The sequence below is a fragment of the Mixophyes fleayi genome, chromosome 8, assembly GCF_038048845.1.
Source record: "Mixophyes fleayi isolate aMixFle1 chromosome 8, aMixFle1.hap1, whole genome shotgun sequence".
NCBI classification, from domain to species: domain Eukaryota; kingdom Metazoa; phylum Chordata; class Amphibia; order Anura; family Limnodynastidae; genus Mixophyes; species Mixophyes fleayi.
In genome coordinates, this window is record NC_134409.1 from 137876281 (window position 1) to 137901186 (window position 24906).

Below are 24906 nucleotides of genomic sequence, written 5' to 3' on the forward strand. Positions count from 1 at the left end.
GCGTCATTAATTCCCCCCTCACCACCACTTATCTATTGCGGGGCGAGAACCGGGAGGTTGCCCTGCTCTCCTGGGAGGTCTCCCAGAAATGCGGGAGTCTCCCGGACATTCCGGGAGAATAGGCAACTATGCGTTAAAGAAAAGCAGCTAATGAATCTCTAGAGCCTGAAGTGTCTTTTACATTTCTGTCTCCATTACTGAAGTCATGTTGTCTTACCTGTCAGTCTTTGATTAATTCTTGGTCTCCATGAAAATGGCTACCTCCATAGGCATCAATACATGGACATAGGACACAATTTTTGAACTGTGTCATCATGCTACAGATGGCGAAGACAACCACGTCTTGTACTGGCTCAGCATCAGGGAGAATGCCAGACGCTTCAGGGAGTGAGGGAGATCACCCCTATTTCAGGGAGTCTCCCTGACATTCAGGGAGATTTAGCAAGTATGACCAAGACCCATAACCCTAGCTGGAGCTCGGCTTCAGATCACAAAGGGCTTGCAAATTAAGAAGGAACTGAGGACAAATACTACAACAGTACAAGTGCAGAGACTGTCAATAAGTGTTATGGTGCTGTGTAGGGGGTAGGGAGGATAGACTATCAAACTAGCTGCCAGAAAAAGATGGAGACATAATTTTACTATATTTACTAGATTTATCCCTTAAAAGTACAAAAAAGGTCTGGTATATTCTAGACATTAAGACACAGAAAACTAGTGCATAACATGACCTGACCACTGGACACAATCATAATACAATTCTATTACACTATATACAGACATAGGACACTACACCCCAACATGACCTGACCACTGGGCATGATCATAATACAATTCTATTACAATGTATACAGACATAGGACACTACACCCCAACATGACCTGACCACTGGACATGATCATAATACAATTCTATTACACTGTATACAGACATAGGACACTACACCCCAACATGACCTGATCACTGGACATGATCATAATACAATTCTATTACACTGTATACAGACATAGGACACTACACCCCAACATGACCTGATCACTGGACATGATCATAATACAATTCTATTACACTGTATACAGACATAGGACACTACACCCCAACATGACCTGATCACTGGACATGATCATAATACAATTCTATTACACTGTATACAAACATAGGACACTACACCCCCAACATGTCCTGACCACTGGACATGATCATAATACAATTCTATTACACTATATACAGACATAGGACACTACACCCCCGACATGACCTGACCACTGGACATGATCATAATACAATTCTATTACACTGTATACAGACATAGAACACTACACCTCCAACATGACCTGACCACTGGACATGATCATAATACAATTCTATTACACTGTATACAGACATAGGACACTACACCTCCAACATGACCTGATCACTGGACATGATCATAATACAATTCTATTACACTCTATACAGACATAGGACACTACACCCCCGACAGGACCTGACCACTGGACATGATCATAATACAATTCTATTACACTGTATACAGACATAGAACACTACACCTCAACATGACCTGATCACTGGACATGATCATAATACAATTCTATTACACTCTATACAGACATAGGACACTACACCCCCGACAGGACCTGACCACTGGACATGATCATAATACAATTCTATTACACTATATACAGACATAGGACACTACACCCCGGACAGGACCTGACCACTGGACATGATCATAATACAATTCTATTACACTATATACAGACATAGGACACTACACCCCGGACAGGACCTGACCACTGGACATGATCATAATACAATACTATTACACTATATACAGACATAGGACACTACACCCCCAACATGACCTGACCACTGGACATGATCATACTACATTTCAACATTCTAAAGTGATTTGTGCTACATATGAATGCTGCCCATTGTTTATGAGTTCCACTTTGTTACTATGAGAATATGTAATATTGAGTGCCACATAACACTGATTGGTTGAGCAATCCTAACTCCTATCAACCAGACAAGTGGTGAGCAACACATGTTTCCCCAAAACTTCACCTCATACTTGCCAACTCTCCAGGAATGTCCGGGAGACTTCAGAAACCTGGATAGGTCTCCCGAGCTCCCGGGAGAGCAGGCAAGTCTCCTGCATTCCGCAATTTACTAGCCAAAATAATAAAATAAAACACAGAAAAAGACTGAATTTAACCTTATTTGTTGCTTTAAGAATCCATCGTTTTTTGACAGACGGAAGAAAAGCGTTTTACCTGCTTCAACCTTATACCTTTCTAAAGCTGATAGAAGATCATATCACCCAGACGTCACGGTGTATTGTAAGGTTTTTTATTACAGTTTTTAACAATTGTTTATTTTACATTAACACGTATGATCTGTGATTAAATCTATTGCTGTAGCCTATTACTGAAATGATGGGTAGAGTTCTCCCTTCCGAAGGTTAGAGTGGTGTCTATTCGCCCCTTGAAGTGTATCAGCGGACTCTTATCCTAAGGTACACTACTATAACTCCCATCATCCACAGTGTTGGCATAACCCCTATCATACAGATATAACTGCAATTATCCATATAGTTATGATTCCTATCATCTATCTATAGTGTTATATTTCTCCTCTCACCCAGACGGTCATTATAACTCCCATGTTCTGGTTATTATAACGCCTAACATCCATACTGTTGCTATGACTCCTATTGTCTAGGATATCATCCCAACAGTTATTATAATCTCCTGTGAATCCTGAACTCTTAACACGCAAATTTATTTTGGGAGACCTAAGCCTCAGTTTTTACCTACCTAGAAGGGAATGGATCACTGAGTGGAAGAGAAGCAATCATTTCATAAAACAATGGAGTTGTGCAGATTGCTCATATCCAACTATCGCTGTTTTAGCATTATAAACATTTTGGGAAAGCATTGCAAAATAAGTATTAAGGAATTCCTGGTAGTCTTTACTGTAAGTGGTCCTATAAAATGAATATCCCTTATCCTCCGACTATTATCTTCAATTGCAGCGTTTACAACATCTGCAATTATATCAGTATTGGTAGACGGCAGTGGAAGACTGCTCTTAGCATCGAAACACTGAATATAAAAACACTCTCATACTTGACAGTTAACATCTAGAGGAGAACATTAATGATCCCGTGCCCTCGACCTTCCAAGCTCACCACTTAATAAGTCCAATATTTTAGATGTAGGCTTCAGACGAGATTGTCCCAGGAATCATGTCTAATACATGGCCAGGCTACACTTAACAACTGTCTCACGTGCAGCCATCTTTCCAATACATTTATAGCAATTAGATTCATTTTCTGTTTCTTGATCCATAATATATGACATTTACTTCAACATAAAGATATAAAAATGAAACAAGGCATGTGCTTTGTCTTGAGACGAAGAGACACTGCAGAATTAATAATGCTGAGTTTTTACTCTGCACGGCTGTTGGAAGCGGATTGGTTGATTGAATATCCCGGGGATGGAAGGCAGGAGATAATGCAAGATATGCTATGTCCTGTATAGCATCCGCAGACGCGTGTGAGAGTCATTGTCAGCAGTCTGTAATTTCTGGGGACACTCTCGGGTCCTAGAGATTTGTCCCAAGAAATATTTTATATTGATTAACTATCTGCATGATGCAATTCCTCTTATTGTGTATTTAAGATGAAATTTTCACTACGTATTATGGGTCTTATAAGCTAATAAGTATTGCAGAATGCAAATATGTGCTTTATAGCCCAGTTAACTATCATGATTGGCAGCACGGTGGCTCAGTGGTTAGCACCTCTGCCTCACAGCACTGGGGTCATGAGTTCAATTCCCAACCATGACCTTAGCTGTGTGGAGTTTGTATGTTCTCCCCGTGTTTGCGTGGGTTTCCTCTCACACTCCAAAAACATACTGGTAGGTTAATTGACTGCTATCAAAATTGACCCTAGTCTCTCTATCTCTGTCTGTGTGTATGTTAGGGAATTTAGACTGTAAGCTCCAATGGGGCAGGGACTGATGTGAATGAGTTCTCTGTACAGCGCTGCGGAATCAGTGGCACTATATAAATAGATGGTGATGATGAGGATGATGATTGGGATTGCAGAGAGCCAAAGTCTGGTGAGAATAACGACCTACAACAAAATGTGCGTGGATAGGATTTGGAAACATTGACAGCTATGTGTCAAAACAGAAAAGGAACAATGACATCTAAACAGTCCTGTTGTATCGCGATATCATTAGCTTAAACTGTACCCGTATACACAGACGTTTCCAGTTCCTAGTGATTTGATTGGCTGTATTCTCATGACTGCTGGCCCAGCCCACAAGATATCTGCTTCCACAGTTACACTTTAAGGCTCAATTAGGCAGTAGGGAGTATTTTCGCTTTGTCCAATTTATCAAAGGGGTTAACGCTGAAATCTGGTCTCCAGTTTCACTGCGCATGTGCGATCCAACAATCCGGATCACGCAACAAAGGCGGGACTCAAAGATTGTATCCACGGAACTTCCCACCTGTGCAACAGAACCAGGTTCTGCTGAAGAATTCGATTCGCATGAAATTTCACTTTGATTTATCTCTGTACAACGTATAAGTGTCACAGTCACGTAAATTGGTTCTTAAGATAACAACTCTATTACTTTCTATTAGATAATGTTTACACTGAATCTTTCAGTCCGATTTCAGGCTCAAGAGGAGACTTATTATTGTCATAAAGGCCTCCCCTGGTTACTAATAATAACAACAATAATATTAATAATAATATAATGTGATAATAATAAATAATAATAATAGTTATAAAATGTGATTATGGTAAAAAAAACAAAAACAAATACAATATATACATTCAGACACATTTGGTTTCTCTTTGCGGATTATATTTTAGAGTAAATCAATAGGACTGTACTAACTGCGCAACAAACAGAATTTAAAAATAATGTTTCCTTATACCAATGCTGCCTATTTTTACACATATAATAGACATAAAATCAAAATACAGCACATTTATTCCAATATGCTACCAAAAGAAAGGCCTAAATATTTGGCACAAAATAAAAATAAAAAAAACCAAAAATTATACATATAAAATTTTACATTCGTAAACTAAGAACAATAAAGATACAATGATGAAACAGACACATCACAAAAATATATAAATTGGTTGGTTATGAAGGGTGAGAGAGTAACATGACCGATAGTAACATCCCAGTCTCTGGGAGACATTTACCCTCAGGAATGTTACATCATCATCTCATCAGTATAGAGAAACTGCTACAATATTACATCAACATTACACTGTTACCACTATTATTAGAATATCACCACATTATTATCCAAACATTACATTATTATCTTTACGGTTCCATCCCAACACTGCAGGTACATTACCATAAATTAATAATATCACTCCAACACCAGGCTTCTCGAATGGTGGGACTAATTAACACCAACAACACTGCAGAGGAACCAACATTAAAACATCAAATTCCACCTTATATTTATCACAGTAGTAGGAATATCAGAACTATAAATTTTTTCAGTGCCCTTATTTTTGCATGTTTACCAAAACTCTTAGGCGAACCTTACGCATGTCCTTGGCTTAACCAAACTCGTATCGCTCAGGGACATATCTTCAACCTGGCACAACCCAGAAACTGTCTGTAACAGATTCTGGATACTATATTACTAATCTTGATTAGCGCTGGCTTACCTGAGGTGCGGAGTCTAACGATCTCCCCGGTGTGTTCACCAAGAACCGCCACAAGGCGGGGTGGGCTTCGCTGCCAGGAGTCGCAGGTCGCGGTCCCCAGGTTCGCCTCAAGATGTAGTACAGCGGAGTGAAGCGGTGGTAGCGGAGTCAACGAGCCGGTTCGGTACACAGGAATGGAGTCAGGCAGAATCAGAAGGCAACTCGGAGTCAACAAGCCAGGTTCGGTACACGGGTCACAAGAATAGGAGAATGGTCAGCAAGCCGGGTCGGTACACAGGGAATAGAGAGCCAGGGAAGTCAAACAGGCAGAGATCAGCACACAGGAGACACAGGAACAGGAAGACACTGCAATCCACGAAGAGCAGGAGCCAGGAACAGGTAAGTGTTGCTCTGACACTCAGCGAGTGTCAGAGTGAGGTTTTTATACAGAAGGGGATTCAAAATCCCCGCCTCTAGGTTGTGGTCATGTGACCGCCTCCGGGTGCGGTCACATGGTCCTGAATGCGGAAGTGCGGCTGGACGGAGCGGCGGGGATAAGGTAAGTCCGTAACAGTACCCCCTGCCATAAAGGTGGACTCCGAACACCTAATAGGGTTTCAAAGGAAATTTTTTATGGAAGGATTTAAGTAGACGGGGAGCATGTAGGTCAATGGCTCTTACCCATGAGCGCTCCTCAGGGCCGTAACCCTTCCAATCCACCAAGAACTGTATGGCACCTTGAACTTTACGAGAATCTAGGATAGTTTTAATCTCGTATTCCACTTGATCCCGATCCACAGCAGGAGGAGGAGTTCTGGATGAGGTGGAGTATCTGTTGGTTACCATCGGTTTTAACAAGGAGACATGGAAGACATTGGGTATGCGTAAGGAGGGAGGCAGACTCAATCTAAAGGCTACGGGATTAATAATCTCAGATATAGCAAATGGGCCAATAAACTTGGGAGCAAATTTTTTACTGGGAACCTTTAAACGAATGTTCTGGGTGGATAGCCATACCCTGTCACCAACTGCAAAACTTGGAGTCATTCTTCTCCTTTTATCGTAGAATTTTTTGGAACGAGTAGTTGCTTGTTTTAAGTTTGTCTTGGTTTGTTCCCAAATATCAGAGAAGTTACGAACCAGAGAGTCCACTGCTGGAACTTCAGAAGATGAGACTTGAGAGAAGGTGGGTAGTCTAGGATGGCAGCCATACAGAACAAAAAAGGGGGAGTTAGAGATGGCCTCATGAAAATGGTTGTTATGGGCGAACTCGGCCCAAGGGAGAAGGTCCACCCAGTTGTCTTGGTTACTAGAGATAAATATTCTGAGAAACTTCTCTAATTCTTGGTTGGTTCTCTCAGTAGCCCCATTGGACTGGGGATGATATGCGGAAGAGAAGTCAAGCTTGATCCCGGATTTATTGCAAAAAGACCGCCAAAATTTTGATATGAATTGTGATCCCCTATCGGAGACAATATGTTGAGGACAGCCATGGAGGCGAAATATTTCTTTAATAAAAATATCGGCTAAGGAGGAGGAAGAAGGAAGGCCTTTGAGAGCAATAAAGTGGGCTGTTTTAGAGAAGCGATCCGTGACCACAAGCACTACAGTACAGGATTTGGAAGGGGGAAGGTCCGTGATAAAATCCATGGAGATCTGTGACCAAGGGTAATCAGGAATGGGTAATGGGAGCAAGCATCCATAAGGCTTCTTCCTAGAGGTCTTGTGTTGAGCACATTTGGAACAAGCAGCAACAAATCTCTTCACATCCTCCAGCAAGGAAGGCCACCAGTAGCTTCGGGACAATAAGTCCCAGGTCTTGCGAATGCCGGCATGCCCAGAGAAGAGTGAGTGATGAGCCCAGTGAAGGAGCCGGGTGCGTAGATGTGGCAAGATGAATGTTTTGCCTGGAGGACAACCCTTTTTCAGGTGTGTAGCTGCCAATACTTGACATGGATTTACAATGAATTTCTTATCTTCCGAGGATTCCATGTCAGCTGGATCAAAAGAGCGAGATAAGGCGTCTGCCTTCGTGTTCTTAGATCCTGAGTGAAAAGTGATGTTGAAATCAAAGCGTGAGAAGAATAAGGACCACCTTGCTTGACGAGGATTTAGACATCGGGCAGTGCGTAAGTAAAGCAAATTCTTATGGTCGGTATATATGGTGATAGGGAATTGCGCTCCTTCTAGTAAATGTCTCCATTCGGAGAGAGCCAATTTGATGGCCAGGAGCTCTTTGTCGCCAATCCCATAATTCCTCTCAGCAGGTAAAAAGCGACGGGAAAAGAATCCGCAGGGATGAAGTTTTCCAGAAGGACCTCGCTGTGATAGTACGGCTCCTGTGCCAACAGAAGAGGCGTCTACCTCCAGGACAAAGGGACGAGAACAATCTGGCTGTTGAAGAATGGGTGCGGATGAAAAGAGAGACTTTAATAATGTAAAGACTTGGATAGCCTCAGAGGACCAAATACCAGCATCAGCAGATTTGCGGGTCAATGCTGTGATGGGAGCCACGAGAGAGGAGTACCCCTTGATAAATTGACGATAATAGTTGGAGAATCCTAGGAAGCGTTGAGTGGCTTTAAGGCCTGAAGGTTGGGGCCAGTCAAGTATGGCTTTCAATTTTGTGGGATCCATCTGTAGACCGGTGCCCGAAATAATATATCCCAGGAAGGGAATTTGTCTCTGCTCGAAGGTGCATTTCTCCAATTTGCAAAATAACTGATTTCTTCGGATACGAGAGAGGACCTCCAATACATGAGTACGATGAGATGCTAGATCTTGAGAAAAGATGAGAATGTCGTCCAAGTAGATGACTACAGATTGGTACAAGAGGTCTTGAAACAGCTCATTCATAAAGCTCTGAAATATGGCTGGGGCATTGCATAGCCCGAAAGGCATGACCAGATATTCAAAGTGGCCGTCTCGGGTGTTAAACGCCGTCTTCCATTCATCCCCCTCCTTAATGCGTATAAGGTTATACGCTCCTCTGAGGTCAAGTTTAGAAAAGATGGTGGCACCCTTGATCCGGTCGAATAGTTCAGAAATCAGTGGCAGTGGATACCGATTTTTAACGGTAATGGCATTCAGGCCTCTGTAATCAATGCAAGGGCGGAGGCCCCCATCTTTCTTTTTTACGAAGAAGAAGCCAGCCCCAGCTGGGGAGGCAGACTTGCGGATGAAGCCCCTGTTTAGATTTTCTTGGATGTACTCCTCCATAGCCTTAGATTCCGGGAGGGAAAGGGGGTAAACACGGCCCCTGGGAATGGGTTTACCAGGTATCAGATCAATGCCACAGTCCCAGATTCTGTGAGGGGGAAGTCTAGTGGCCTCTTGTTGACAGAAAACATCAGAGAAGGTTTGGTATGGCTCAGGCAGGAGAGTCACAGGAAATTCTTGGGTACGTCTGGGACTATTCGGGGGAACCACTCTCTGTAGGCAGCGAGAGAAGCAGGACTGTCCCCAGGACAATATGTGACCAGATTTCCAGTCCAAGGTGGGAGAGTGGGCACGAAACCAAGGAAGTCCTAGGATGACTGGGTTGGTAGATCTTTGTATTACTAAAAAAGAAATCTTCTCCCGATGAAGTGCTCCTATCTGAAGTAGAAGAGGAATAGTGCGTACCAGGATGGACCCCTCAGGGATTCTTCCTCCATCAATGGCCATCAGAGAGATGGGTTGTTCCAAGGCTTGTGTGGGAATAGCGAATTGTTTAACCACTGTGGCGGAAATGAAATTTCCTGCGGCTCCGGAATCTAGAAGAGCCGACTGCGGGAAGGTCTTTTGTCCTAACTGAAGGGAAATGGGAATAGACAGGCAATCATTACTATTGGGAACTGACTGACACTGAGAAAAGAGGCCCAACGACACAGCTCCAGAACTCGTTAGGCCCTGTCGTTTCCCGAGCGTTTGGGACAAGAACTCAGAAGATGGTCACTCTCTCCACAATATAAACACAGCTTGTTCCGAAATCTCCTCTCCCTCTCTTCGGCTGATAAGCGGGTCCTCCCAAGTTGCATGGGCTCTTCAGGGGGAAGAACAGGGGTTTGGAAGTTGGGGGCCAAGCGAATCATGCTACGCCGCGACTGTTCCTTCTCAGAATTACGTTCCTTGAAACGCAAATCAACTTTGACACAGAGGGAGATAATGTCGTCCAAAGACGTAGGGAGTTCCTGGGATACCAACTCGTCTTTGATTCGGTCTGAAAGGCCCTGCCAGAATGTAGCTACTAGAGCCTCATCGTTCCAGCGAAGTTCAGAGGCCATGGTTCTGAAGAGGACCGCATACTGCCCCACAGACTGGTTTCCCTGGCGGAGACGTAGTAAGCCGGAAGCGGCATTGGACACCCTTCCTGGCTCATCAAATATTTTCTTGAAGGTGGACAAGAAGAGGTTGAAGTTATGTAGAATGGGGTCGTCCCTCTCCCACAAGAGGGAAGCCCATGCTAAAGCTTGACCGGACAATAACGAAATCACATAGGCCACTTTCGTTTTTCCGGAGGGGAAGTTCCCAGGTAGAAGCTCGAATTGTATGGAGCATTGATTTAAAAAACCTCTGCAATTTTTAGGGTCTCCATCGAACTTAGGTGGGTTAGGCAACCGTAGCTGCGAGGAAGAAGCTGCTGCTGCGGCCTGAGGTACAGGGGCCACTGCCGGCCCAGGTGATCCACCAGCCACTAGGGTGTTCTGGACAACATCCAAGCGAGTGGATAGACTATTGAGGAATTTTAAAAGTTGCTCTTGGTTAGCTTCTTGTTTATCCATCCTTCCTACTAAATGCTCCAACAGATCTTTAGCTGTGGTATCCATGGTCAGAGCAAACTGTAACAGATTCTGGATACTATATTACTAATCTTGATTAGCGCTGGCTTACCTGAGGTGCGGAGTCTAACGATCTCCCCGGTGTTCACCAAGAACCGCCGCAAGGCGGGGTGGGCTTCGCTGCCAGGAGTCGCAGGTCGCGGTCCCCAGGTTCGCCTCAAGATGTAGTACAGCGGAGTGAAGCGGTGGTAGCGGAGTCAACGAGCCGGTTCGGTACACAGGAATGGAGTCAGGCAGAATCAGAAGGCAACTCGGAGTCAACAAGCCAGGTTCGGTACACGGGTCACAAGAATAGGAGAATGGTCAGCAAGCCGGGTCGGTACACAGGGAATAGAGAGCCAGGGAAGTCAAACAGGCAGAGATCAGCACACAGGAGACACAGGAACAGGAAGACACTGCAATCCACGAAGAGCAGGAGCCAGGAACAGGTAAGTGTTGCTCTGACACTCAGCGAGTGTCAGAGTGAGGTTTTTATACAGAAGGGGATTCAAAATCCCCGCCTCTAGGTTGTGGTCATGTGACCGCCTCCGGGTGCGGTCACATGGTCCTGAATGCGGAAGTGCGGCTGGACGGAGCGGCGGGGATAAGGTAAGTCCGTAACACTGTCCCAACATTTTGGACACAACATCGATAGCACAAATTACTGTGAAGTCAACATCAGGCCAATATCACTGTAAAGTTGAGGAACATTAATAAATATAATTTTGAGACAATATACATACCTCTATTAGTATAACAAAATCTGCCGATAGTACCAACAATCCATCCTTGACCCAATATAGCCCAATTATAATCCAAATTCTGGGGACCAACTGAGGGTGCAAACGCTAGACCTCCTTGAGGTCAGAGCCAAGACTGGGGGCCCCTACACTGTTTTGGGCTGCAGGTTCTTGGCTAATCCCCTTCATTATAATCCATCACAACTGCTGGCTCGGGCCCAGTAATATTCCTCATCCTGCTCATGACATCAACATTATTTTGAGACGTTCGGGACATCCCTGCAATATTATCTTCTCCGCCTAATGTAATCCCTACAAAAACAAATTATAATCAGAACATCAGGCAAAGATAACTGCAATCTCACCCCATTAACCCGTCACGAATACCAGGTTAAGACCCCAAACACTATGAGATGATCATGTCTGGGTAAGTCTGTGATCAGTGCCACATTGCAGCGGATCTTGTACCACCTGTCCATCTAACATTGGCCTTTTCATTTCCCTCCTGCGTCTTGTTCTCATCTCCTTGTCTCTCTTGTTCCTTTATCCTTTCATCATGTCTCTATCCATTACCGTCCTCCCATTCCCCCCCCCCCTTTCTCTAAAGATTAAGGAGCTGTGTTTCTGCTTTTGCAGACGTTTTATGTTATTCTAAAATCTTTCTGGTTTCAGCTGCAAATTAATTGCAATTTATGATGAAGGCAGATTTACTGTAATAGTTTTCTGCAGAACAGAGCCTATAGTTAAAGGCACACGATCAACGTCTTCTTACCAATCTATGACCGTGTAGCTGTAGTTATTACCCTAAATGTGATAAATACTAGTCTGTGTTTCTCTACTACGTCCTGACCCTAAAATACAGTATTAGGCCTATGCAACTCTGGGATGTAAGTGTAATATATATCCCAAAAGAGCCCCGAGAGATATTAGCAGCATATGGTGAGGACAGAAGCAAAATCTATATTTACTTTATGCAGTTAGCTCGTGGCAGACCCCACAGCTACAGACGACAGATAGGGCGGGAATAAATCACAGTTACTGCGATGGCGGAGACTAGAGACGAGTTAAATCATTTGTCAGGTTCTGGCAGCTTTAAATCTACCTACAAAACAAATCACTTATAGTGGATAGTTGGGATTTTTGCACAAAATATTTTGTTTAAAAAACAGTAAAAATATATATCTATATATATATAGATATATATATATATATATATATATATATATATATATATAATTGCACATTTGCATTATCATAGTTTACGTTTATTGTTTACAAACATTTTTTTGTTTAATTTAAGCCAGCAATAGAAAAAGTTTGCAAACCCATTTGGTGAACACAGAGTCGCTGACCCAGTCTGAGCTCTGTTTATCAAACAGAACAATGGAGTATTTGCACCTTTCTGAGACGGATCACAGTATGCTATTCCGTACTCTACAGGAAAAACACGAGGGTTCCTGCTAAGCTGAGTCGTGTTCAAATGAAATTGTTTAAATAAAATATCCACCCCTAAGGGTTGCATTATCAATCCGCTGCTCAGTGCATTTGATTTCTCTTAACAAGTTCAGGTTTTTTTTTAACACTGTAACAATAGATTTTGATACAGTGTTTCGGGCACTCACCTTTCCTGCAGCATCTCTAACTTAGGGGGACCAGTACTCTGTTGAAACGGCTGACATCAGCCGGATGATGATGCAGTGGAGGTGGTCTGCAGACAGAAGACTGCATACCTCAGATATCTTAAAGATAGAGATGCTGTAGTGAACGTGCTAGATACACTCTATTAGGGAGTGTATCTAGCAAACTGTTGTGCAAAGGAAATGTGTTATATTTGCAAACAGATCCTTGGTGTTACCTGGAGACTGAGCAAACTTGACATCACGTGGCTTCTACTTATAAAACCGGGAGCCTTACATGCAACTGTGTGACCTTAACTGACAACTGGCAAGCCAGTGTGGGTGAAAGACCCACTGACAAATCCTTGCCCACCGTAGGTCATACGGTATGGGTCTCACCCTGAGGCTGGTGAGGGCAACAAACCTTTGGGAATTTAAAGGACCAGTAACTGCAGAGATTTAGTTTCCCCTTGAACCCGTCCTCCCTTCCACCCCATATAAGAATCCCCCATAGCAAAAAGAGGCCCAAGAACTGGAAAGTCCATTTTTTACCAGAATGGGGCAGTAGAGATGGCAGTCACTACAATGTATGGCTCCTCTGATGGATGCCTACTGACAGGCGCATGCTAACCCCTGAGTGTCTGACGAACAGCCATTGTCATCAGGAGCAAACGCAGGATTTGTAGAGGGGGGTTTCCACACCACGCCACCAGTGGGCGTGACCAGCATGCATGGGGGCGTGGCTATAATGTTAGACAGTGCTTGGCTGCTCTCCAACTCTTCCTATCCCCATAATATACATGGGCAATGCTGCGTGCACTACTGTTAGGTGCACGCAGCTCTCCCTTTTCAAGCAGAACTGTGTGAAGCGAGAGCAGGGTCCAGCCACCTCAATTATACAGTGCCCCAGGCTTGGAGGGGGGTTTCCAGGCACTAGGAAATAGTAAGACAGAGCCCCGGGACAGATGGCTGCACGTACTGGTCCCAGGGGCTCTGGCTAACGATAGGGGCCACTAATGGCTTGTGGCAGAACCACCTATACCTGGTTTCTAGATATAGTAATGACTAAAGTAACGCCATACTGCCCAGCTGTCCTGATTTCAGCGGTACAGTCCCGATTGTAGGCCTCTGTCCCGCTGTCCGTCTCAAGGACATGATTGGCTGACATTTTGGGGGGAAGGGAGGTATGTAATGGTCAGCCTAGCGCTTTAAAGTGCTAGGCAACCCTCAGGGGCTTGGCCACGGGCCCCTGTGCAATGTGCACCCTCCCCCCCAATCCCGCTGCTGGATACAGACATGTTGGGAGGTATGTAACACTATACGGCTTTTGTATTGTATATAACACACAAGTGATGTTACAAAATGTAAATAAAATCGATATAATCGGTGAGGTCTGATCTCATCACTTGACAGATCATTAGGAAGTGCTTATTATAAGCCATAATGCCCCTCCGTTACTGTAAACTATTTTGGATTTTAAAAGCCACCTCTGTAACCTGTATAAAAGCACCTGATCCACAAACTCCTCCGTGAATCCTAATATCTATATCATTTACAGCAGAGCTTACATTCCCATATATAGTAAATATTAATACAAATGTTTGTGATAACTTGTATTTCCATTCTGGTTGGTTAGGGGAACCTTAGGGTAGCTGGTTTGTATTGAAGCAGAATCTGGGGTATTTATAAACCTTCTTTTCCTCTTTCCCATTACCGTTAGCTAATAACTTCATCTCAAGCAGAGCATTCTGCAGTAACTCAGCTCTTGAAACCGCGTCTGGGGAAGAGCAGAAAAGGCTCTCGCAGGCAGCTGCTCCGTTCTCGCTGGGTTACATTCATCCTAGCTGGTCTTGGAATACTTAGAACACACACAAACACACACACACACACACACACACACACACACACATAAACAAAAGACACATATACATACACACAGGATGGCTCAACAGATAAATCTAAACACTAATATTTATTAAATTAAAAACAAAAACACAAATGTGTTTACATTTATGAAAAGACCCAATAGCAATAAAAAAAAAATATAGAAAGAGGCTATTTTGTGGCCGGTTGGTTTCACAGAAGGCCAGCACAATCCCAGAAGCTCGCATCGCCCCTCTCCCAGGGGCATTTTGCTGTTAAACTTGCTAACAGGCCCCCGGCCCCTGGGATCATCATACCTGTTAAATTTACAGTTTGAGAATAACGTCATCCAGTAGGAGCCTCTGACACTTTCTGTGCAAATGGCTGGAGGCTGCTGATTGGTCGCTTCCGATGGTGGTGCTGGGGAGTGAGTTGGTGGAGGAGGGGTGGGGGCTATCTACCAATTTCCAAGGCTTCCAGCTGTCTCCCTGATACAATCCGTAGGAGTCCAGCTTATTTATGGTGACATCCCTCAGGGACAATTCTGTGTCATTATCCTGTTAGGATAGTGTTGCATCCCGTGGCTTATTGTGTTATTGGCTTGTAATGGAGCGGAGAACCAGAACCCTCTTGTTAGGGATTTGTGACTGGTTTCATTACCTTGTTACAGCGCCGGTTACCTTGTATCGGATCATTCCCCTGTTAGCTTGTAATGGAAGAGATGCACTTTTCACATTCCGGCCTGTGTTGTATAATAGCGTTACCCTGGGGAGCAGACATGCAGAATAGAACGGTGTTCTATTTCACCTGCAAATCCCCAGCCCAGGAATCCTGGATGAGAAGATCGGGGAATGCACAGAAAAAAAAAATGACTATTTTTTATTTGCTGAAGAAATTAATCCCTCACCTCTGGATCCTGCCCTGCAGCCGAGTGCTCTCTCTCTCCTGCTTCTCTTATCTTATTCCTTCTGTAGAACATGTCACTCTTCTGACCTCCTCATTGCTAAACAGATTTGCGGAATTGTGTAACGTAATGTGAGGGATTCTCTGGGAATTACATATTACAGATTGTAAATGGCAAATTCAATCCTCGGCTGCTGATGAATGGGAGTAGATCAGATGAGTCTGTGCCTTTCGTATTGACAGTGTAAGACCCCCCTTTTGTCAATGTAGCCCCTGCTAGGAAACGCAGTTCTGTCTGAATACACAATCTGCACATAGTGAGTCTCTAATAATCCTGTATTTTATAGAGCAGTGTTGCAGACACACGAGAGGGAGTGATAATATCTTACTTGGGAATTATGAGCAAGCAGAGGGCGATGTGGGGGTACAGAGGGCGTGTAAGGAATGAGTGGGCTACCTCTCATGCGATACATGAGTGTGACACATTATAGTGAGCGTGTAGAAGGTGTTGTGGGTGTAAAGTGTTGGGGTGACAAATATTACATTTATATATAGTCAGGCACCAGTAAAAAGTGGCTGGTTGGGCAGGGGGGCATTTGCCCCCCTAGGCTGGTCCCGTAGTGGGCTACCTTGGGATGAATGATCCTAATAGATTATTGAGCCAGCCCCTACCAGTGAATAAAGGACGCAGAGACCCAGTGTGGTAATTTCAGGCCTCGTGGATCAAAATCGACCTAGTAGATCCAATTATGACAGGAGACTAGTTAGTTTTCAGCAATTATAGTTGCCCTAAATTAATCCAAGTACAGCAAGTCTTATTTCATAGTTTTATGTGTTAAGTTTTACTTAGTCTGATTGGACAGCCCATCAAATATATCATAGTATAATTACTGGACCGATTCACACTGCAACTTTAATCAAACTAAGTCAGCTAGGGCCAGTGAGTCACAGGGTGAGTAAGTAAAGGACAATCAGTCTGAATAAGTCGATGACAGATTCTGCAGATAATAAGCAGCATAGGATGGGTGTTATCATTTCATGCCTGTTAGTCTGAGATTTAGGTCAGTTGCAGATCATTCTAGTAATGCCTAGCAGGTCACTGGCTGGCTGCGGTCGCTCTCTCCTGTGACCCGGGCATAGGCCCCAAAAGTTTTACCATATTCATCATCATCATCAACATTTATTTATATAGCGCCAGCAAATTCCGTAGCACTTTACAATTTACATATTCACTTATCAATGAGATCAACGGTTCACCCAACTATATCCTGGGACATTCCAGAAGAAAATGATTTATACTGTGGAACCAGTGACCATATTATACTGTAATTCTAAGTAAATAACATTAAACTACCTGGAGCACCACTAGAGACAAATGTTTGGGCAGCACCAATTGTTCATAACAAATGTATACACAGGACACTGAAGTAAGCACTGTACATTATAACCTACATTATAAACCCATATTTAGACAATACAACCTGAATAAACACCCTGCTGGAGCCAAGCACACCCTCAATCCTCTCACAGCCCCCCCTCTACCCCCCCCCCCCCCCAACATTGCAAGATCCACATTTGCTATGTATTTTGTAACCTGTGTTTCTGTTCATTCTGGGTAACAAGTATTGTTAGAGATACCACAGGGCACTGCCCCGATGAAATACAGCATCTTAAAATGACCAATAATAAGTAAATAAAGAAGAATTTGTCTTTGATTCATCTTAATATGACCCTCCATCACACCCCTGGCTCAGTAACACCCCCAAATACACACCTTGTATCAAATCTGCCTCCGAACATGTTTACTACAGGTGAAAAACACACATTGATGACACAATTACACACAAACACACCCACCCTGTCCTATTGCACACCAACATTCACACCCTACACAAGATAATACTGACATCAATCAGTAGAGACTCCTTTATAACTCACAGCAAAATCCAATAACACCGTAAATCTCAGTGCTAAACTCTCACATAACCTATTAGTGATATAACATTATATAACTGACCGGTGCTCATCAGACCTGTCCTAGCGTCAGATACGCAAGTCAGACAGAATACAAAAAAAATTACATATATATATATATATATATATATATATATATATATATATATATATCTATATATATATATATATATATCTATACAGTGGAGGCAAGGATTGTATGATCAGAACCAGAAAGCACCTATACATCTGCTTCTGTGATTAAATACACTGATACATTATATCTAGCATCTATACAGACATATATAAATATATATATTGCACAGGCAGTAACTATAAAGTCCACAAGATAAATATATACTGCCCAGGTGGTAACAGTAAAGTCCATAAGACATATATATATATATATATATATATATATATATATATATATATATATATATATATACATATAGAGAGAGAGAGTGAGAGTGCACAGGCAGTAACATTAAAGTCCAAAAACTGTATAATATATATATATATATATATATATATATATATATATATATATATATATATATATATATATCTCAGTATATACACACATATATATATATATATATATATATATATATATATATATATATATATATATACATATATATATATATATATATATATACATACATATATATAAATATATATATATATATATATATATATATATATATATATATATATATATATATATATATAGTACAGGCAGTAACAGTAAAGTCCATACACGCATGTAGACACGCAGAGCCTTGCCCATACAGGTACAGTACAACATATCTGTCCCTGGCATTCTATGACATATCTCTGAATACATGAGGCTGCCCCGGTTTTGCCCAGATATACTCAGAATCCTGTTTGCAGACATGCAGCACCTAGAAGTACACACATCACAGCATCTAACTACACAGAACGAGAGAGAGAGAGACACTTGGATACAATGTTGCACACCGCACATGCAGCAGCTGAGTTTAGATACAAAGTAACACGTACAAACAATCCCCGTCCAGAGAAGCGGCCGTCGCCCCTTGAGCAGACAATATACAGATCCCAGCGTGTACATACGGTGTGAGCGGCTCCATGCACTGTCTGCACCATCCAGCCTGTCACATCCTCTCCCCGGTCACAGAGAGATGCTGATCTGGTCCCTGAGATGCTCTGAGAGCCTCTCTTCCACCAACCTCCCCCCCAGGACTCACATAATTAGCACAGGAACCCAGGAGAAGAGCAGAGATCTACAACTGTGACAGGGGAGGGAGAGAAAGAGAGAAAGAGAGAGAGAGAGAGAGAGAGAGGGGGGGGGGGGGTGAGAAAAGAGAGAGAGAGAGAGAGAGAGATAGTGAGAGAGAGGGACTGGAAATAAGAGAGAGAGAGAGAGGAAGAAGGGAAGAGGGAGGAGAGTGGGGGGGGGGGGGGGGGTGTAAGGAGAGAGCAGAGGGAGGAGGAGACACAAATAAGAATTAGAATAGACAGGATTGAGACTGAGGAGAGCAGCAGAGAGACTAACATATGATATAGAGGTGTATGTGACAGGTATATAGAGAGGGGATACAGACAGCAGCTCTTATAGACAGATTATGTGTGTGTCAGGTGAGGTGGGACTTAGCAGTAGACATGGAGGCAGTAAGGGGAGTATTTTTACCATGCAGCAGGGCTGGAGAGGACCTGTGTAAGTTATATATTTATTATGAAGCAGGATTACTGCCTGATGTATATGAGATATAGGACGTTTAAATATACCCAGAGACAGAGCTGGCCTCTGCCAATCACACACAGAGCAGATCCGGGGCACAAAGGAGGCAGGAAATAATATACAGGGACAGAGGCTATTGATTATTGACCCATTAGGTTGATGTGTAAACTGCAATGTGTAAGAAGCAACTGACAGGGACAGGCTGGGTAGAATATATATGTATGTCAGTTAGACATGGGTGACATTGGACAGAATTTTTTTTATTTGGGGGGGAGGGGGATGGGGGGGTTCACCTTCAGATTACTTTTCTTCATTTGCATATGCATATACATATTGTCCATAAACTTTTTCATTTAATTTCCTCTCTTTTGTTTTTGGTAATGTTTTTTTTTTAACATCACGTTAGAAAGAATACATGATGCAGATTCTGTCTGGATACCATTGTATCCAATGCAGGCAGCACAGCCGATCTGTGTCATATCCAAGGGCAATGGCAATCTATATATCTGTGTGATAATAAAAAGGCCAGGAATTAAATTAGAATTGGGAGGAATGCATTTAGTAAAAGCTGCAGGAGGGTACGCACAGGCCAACACAGTAGAAGCATCTGACAGAAACTTCTTTTAATGCCTCTAATGCTCTTTCATTTCTATTTAAACCAAATGCATTAAATACATTAAACAGTCATGTTGGTTCCTAGCAACTACTTTATCTGCCTTGGGCCCATCCAACTGGATGGGTCCAAGGAGAGAGCAATATGTCTGTCTGTGTGTGTGTGTGTGTTAGGAATTTAGACTGTAAGCTCCATTGGGGCAGGGACTGATGTGCGTGAGTTCTCTGTACAGCGCTGCGGAATTAGTGGCGCTATATAAATAAATGATGATGATGATGAATATTGAGTATAGAAGTGTCCGCCAGGGATGGATTATGAACATACGGACAGAGCAGAGCATTGCGCTAAATCCTCCAACACGGGACAGTGATGTTATTGCAATTAACTGGAATACTTTGCGATAAACCCCGACTAAGCCAGTCGCACATCTATCACAGGATACAACTGATTCCTCACTCAGTGCTCAGCTTTCCATCACCAATCACTGCAAGAAACTCTGCCTGCTGCAAGGAGAGAAGATCTATCAGGAATACACGGATGCGAGGAGCAAGGAAAGATCAGGAAATATGGTTTATGGGACAAAGGGGAATTGTATCATAAAAGCTGCATTTATCAATTTCATCTTGGTTATACATAAACCTTCTAAAGCACAAGAACAGCTACTTTCAATACAAACGGGAAATATATGGAGCTTAACCTCTTAATGCAGCTGCCGTGTATAAAATATACAAGGAATAAGGAAATTCCCATCTTGTATCATGTTTTAGGTAGAGGCAACATGTATACACCTGACAGAGGCCTGTATATAATGCTTGATATATATCCAGACAAATGTATGTACTGGGGATTCTCTCCAAGGGGTAAATGTATCAAGCTGAGAGTTTTCCGGCGGGTTTGTAAAGTGGAGATGTTGTCTATAGCAACCAATCAGATTCTAGCTATCATTTTGTAGAATGCACTAAATAAATGATAGCTAGAATCTGATTGGTTTTTCAAACCCGCTGGAAAACTCTCAGCTTGATAGATTTACCCACAGATCTCTCTGATCTCAGAGTGGCTGGCTGGCAGTACTCCATCTCCCTGTGCATTAGACGTAGATGGGGCAACTGCCTATGTGTCTGATACAGGCATAATAGCTGGAAAATCAAAGCATAGGAAAAAGTAGAACATATGGGGTATATATTATTATTATTATTATTATTATTATTAAATTTGATATAGGTTCACGTGGAACAATGCCAGGGCAGGACTGGCAAATGGAATGTAGCCTGGGGGGAAGGGGGAGGAAGGGGGGGGGGGTGCAAGACTTGACTCAGCAGCCTATTAGGAACATTTAAGAAAAAAAAGATAAATGCAGATGGCCCAGTGACCCAGCCCAAGGTAGACACTATGGAGCCGACGTGGGGCGCAGATGCCCCCCTGCCCAGTCAGCCTCTGAACGTTTCAGATAGGTGAGTAGAACAGAGTTCGGTGGCTACATTTTGATTAAGGAGAGGTATGGCTCTCTAATATATTCGGGGGAGAAGGCTCACATTGTAGGTACCCAAGCCCCCCGACTGGGAGTGGCCATGGCTGATGCACCCCCCAGGGGTCACTCTTGTGTCAGTAACGAGACGTCGTTAAGTTTTGAATGGTTTCATGAATAGATTCAGTTCAGGGGCCCCTTAGAGATCTATGGAACAATGCTAAACAGTTGATTTGGTGTTAGTCCTTTGTTCATCATCATCAACATCATCACCATCACCATTTATTTATGTAGCGCAACTGATTCCACAGCGCTGTACAGAGAACTCATTCACATCAGTCCCTGCCCCATTGGAGCTTACAGTCTAAATTCCCTAACATACACACACACACAGAGACTTGAGTCAATTTTTGATAGCAGCCAATTAACCTACCAGTATGTTTTTGGAGTGTGGGAGGAAACCGGAGCACCCGGAGGAAACCCACGCAAACACGGGGAGAATATACAAACTCCACACAGATAAGGCCATGGTCGGGAATTGAACTCATGACCCCAGCGCTGTGAAGCAGCAGTGCTAACCACTGAGCCACTGTGCATCATCATCATCATCATCATCATCATCATCATCATCATCATCTAGTCCTTTGTTAAATGGGGCGAAGCAGTGAAAGAGCTTTTCCCGGCACTTTTGGCGGATTTTAGGCTCTTCACCGCTGCAGAGTACATATCTGTCCGGAATCATCAGTAGCTATACATTGTCTTACAGGATTACAGTAGGGGGAGATGATAAGTGGGGACGGATAATTTCAGGGGGTAAAGGTGTTAAGCGCCGACTTCTGCAAACCGCTGGAAATCGGCGAGTTTGCAGTGAAAATTTAAACCGGCAACGGCTTTAAAGGCATTGCTGGTTTAAATTGTAAAGTGTCCAGGCCTGTGACCAGCTGGAGCTCTTTGCCATCTGTCAGTGGTACAAGGAGGTGCAGGAGTGGTCATGTTGGCAAATAGTATTAAGAAAGAGGTTTATATGATTAATCCTACAGCTCTGTGAGCGTCTTAGGCAATCTGTAGTTTTTGACTACAAGTCCCAGCATGACCTATTCTACAACAACTAGAGACCTACAGGATGTCTATATCAGCTCTATACCAAATGTACATATAACTTATTATAACATAAGCATTTCATCATCTAATATGTAAAAAGAAAATCTAAAATTTTACAACGCAACTTTTCTGAGAATGTTATGTGTCTGAGTTTATCTTCCTGCTATATTGTTATTATCCCGAGTCTTTTATCAGTCTCATTACTATAATCCTGTAACCGTTGGAATACATTGATATTTGTAGACATAACTCAGTTCCTGGAATAACACAGGACTTCAGGAGATTTCCTAAGATGAGATCACAGCAATCTGATCACTCCAGAGACGCACACAAGTTATTACACAGAGATCCGCAGATGCTTGTAATTGGGGAGTCATTGACTCCCACTCTCCTGCCTTTAATAAGAGTTTCTTCAGCCAATCAGCTCCCACAGAACAGCGAGCTGATTAATTGTGCGCAGAATATCTCCTCTATTTATATCCACTGCGCTGAGACATCTCAACAGGTCTGTACAACGCTGCACACAATCAGACAGAAATAGGTTAATTAAACACGATTCAGAGGTAGGCCGGGCGAGCAGAGAGAGACAGCGCTCGTACCGACAGAGATGAATCAACACACAGATTCATAGGACCAGTTCAAGCAGAAAACAAGATACACACAGATTCACACTGAGCAGATATTCACACACATGGGCACAGTGACACACGTATCGCACCAGCCTAAACACAGGGACTTGGAAAAAGGATAGGTGTAATGTATATATACTGATCACATCACAGCTAAAACACTCATACAAATATCAGTATTTACAAAGAGATGTATATATACTGCAGTACAAATATAGCATATCACAGCTAAAAAATAGTATTTACAAATGATGAGTTGTATGTATACTGCTGTACTTAAATGTATATGTTATAGAGAAGGGGTAAGCAGGGAACTTTTTCATTTGTCCTACTAAGACAACCTTGAGTGGTCCCAAAATCTGTTTTTGGGGTTCCCCAGATTGTCATATATGGAATATATTATAAACAAACATCTTTGGGCTCTCAGAACAATGACCCACTGACACTTTTTTTGGGTTCCTAGAACAATGACACACTGACACCTGTTTTGGGGTATCAGGACAATGACACCTGTTTTGGGGTACAGGGACAATGACACACTGACACCTGTTTTGGGGTACCAGGACAATGACACCTGTTTTGGGGTACTAGAACAATGACCCACTGACACTTTTTTTTGGGGTCCTAGAGCAATGACACACTGACACCTGTTTTGAGGTTCCAGAACGATGACACACAGACACCTGTTTTGGGGTACTGGGACAATAACACGCTGACGCCTGTTTTGGGGTACCAGGACAATAACAGACTGACACCTGTTTGAGGGGCGCATGCAGGGGGGGTTTCTGGGTCCTCAGAAACCCCCCCTCCGCTAGCGAAGTGCCCAACATAGCGGCCCTGTACTATACAGCAGCCGCGGCGCTGTCAAAGAAACATCCGCGGTGGTGCTGTATTGTATACAGCACCGCCGCGGATGCTACTTTGACAGCGCCGCGGCTGCTGTATAGTACAGTGCTGCCAAAACGGAGCTGCTGCGCATGCGCTTTTTTTTTTTTTTTTTTAGGGGTACTGGGACAATGAGCCACAGACACCTGTTTTGGGGTACCAGGACAATGACAGATTGACACCTGTTTTGGGGTACCAGGACAATGACAGATTGACACCTGTTTTGGGGTACACCTAGTAAATGGGCAGGAATGTGGGAGATTGTTTTGCTCTCGCGGGAGTCTGGGAAACCTACCTGGATTATCTATATACAGTATACCTTCATTTACAAACACAATTATGTGAGATCAGTGGGAAAAGTGGAGAAGACAGATGGTTTAAGGATAGAATCATAATACGACGAAAAAAGTACCAGTTTGATAGAATTGTGCAAACAGCCAATCACAAGTAGTTCACTAGTACCAGACACAGTCATCATGACCGCTATTTACACTGGCCCCTGACAACCAGCAAGTCAGGGATATATATATATATATATATATATAGATATATATATATATATATATGTCTTATTCCTGATCTGTATCAGTTCGCAAGTGCACTTACACACCAGGCGGAATGACGCAGATCTGCTTGGATGCGTATCGTCACTTTCTGGGCACGCTCTGAGCGGTTTCATACGTTACACAACCCATTAGTCCTCCCTGCATCCGTCCCTTTGAGTCCATCCAGGATTCTCTCTCTCAGAAGATTTTATGCTGTACACCAGTGGATCCTCTTCATTCTGCTGACAATCTCCTATCAGACAGCCCTCCGCATTACCGCCAATATCAAAGTGCAGCAATTTGCTGACAATTAATTAGAAGACTGCAAGATATGTAGGAATTAATGTATAGTCACCAAAGA

The 24906-nt window shown here is 43.0% G+C and overlaps 1 protein-coding gene across 1 annotated transcript in view; it reads right to left on the reverse strand.

Annotated features, from left to right (window-relative positions):
• Positions 1–18893, reverse strand: part of LOC142099850 (contactin-4-like) — an 88479-nt gene extending 69586 nt beyond the window's left edge. Inside the window, exon 1 of the mRNA XM_075183761.1 lies at positions 18608–18893. The gene's annotated coding sequence lies outside the window, so the exon portion shown is untranslated. The remainder of the gene's footprint in view (positions 1–18607) is intronic.
• Positions 18894–24906: the final 6013 nt, after the last annotated feature.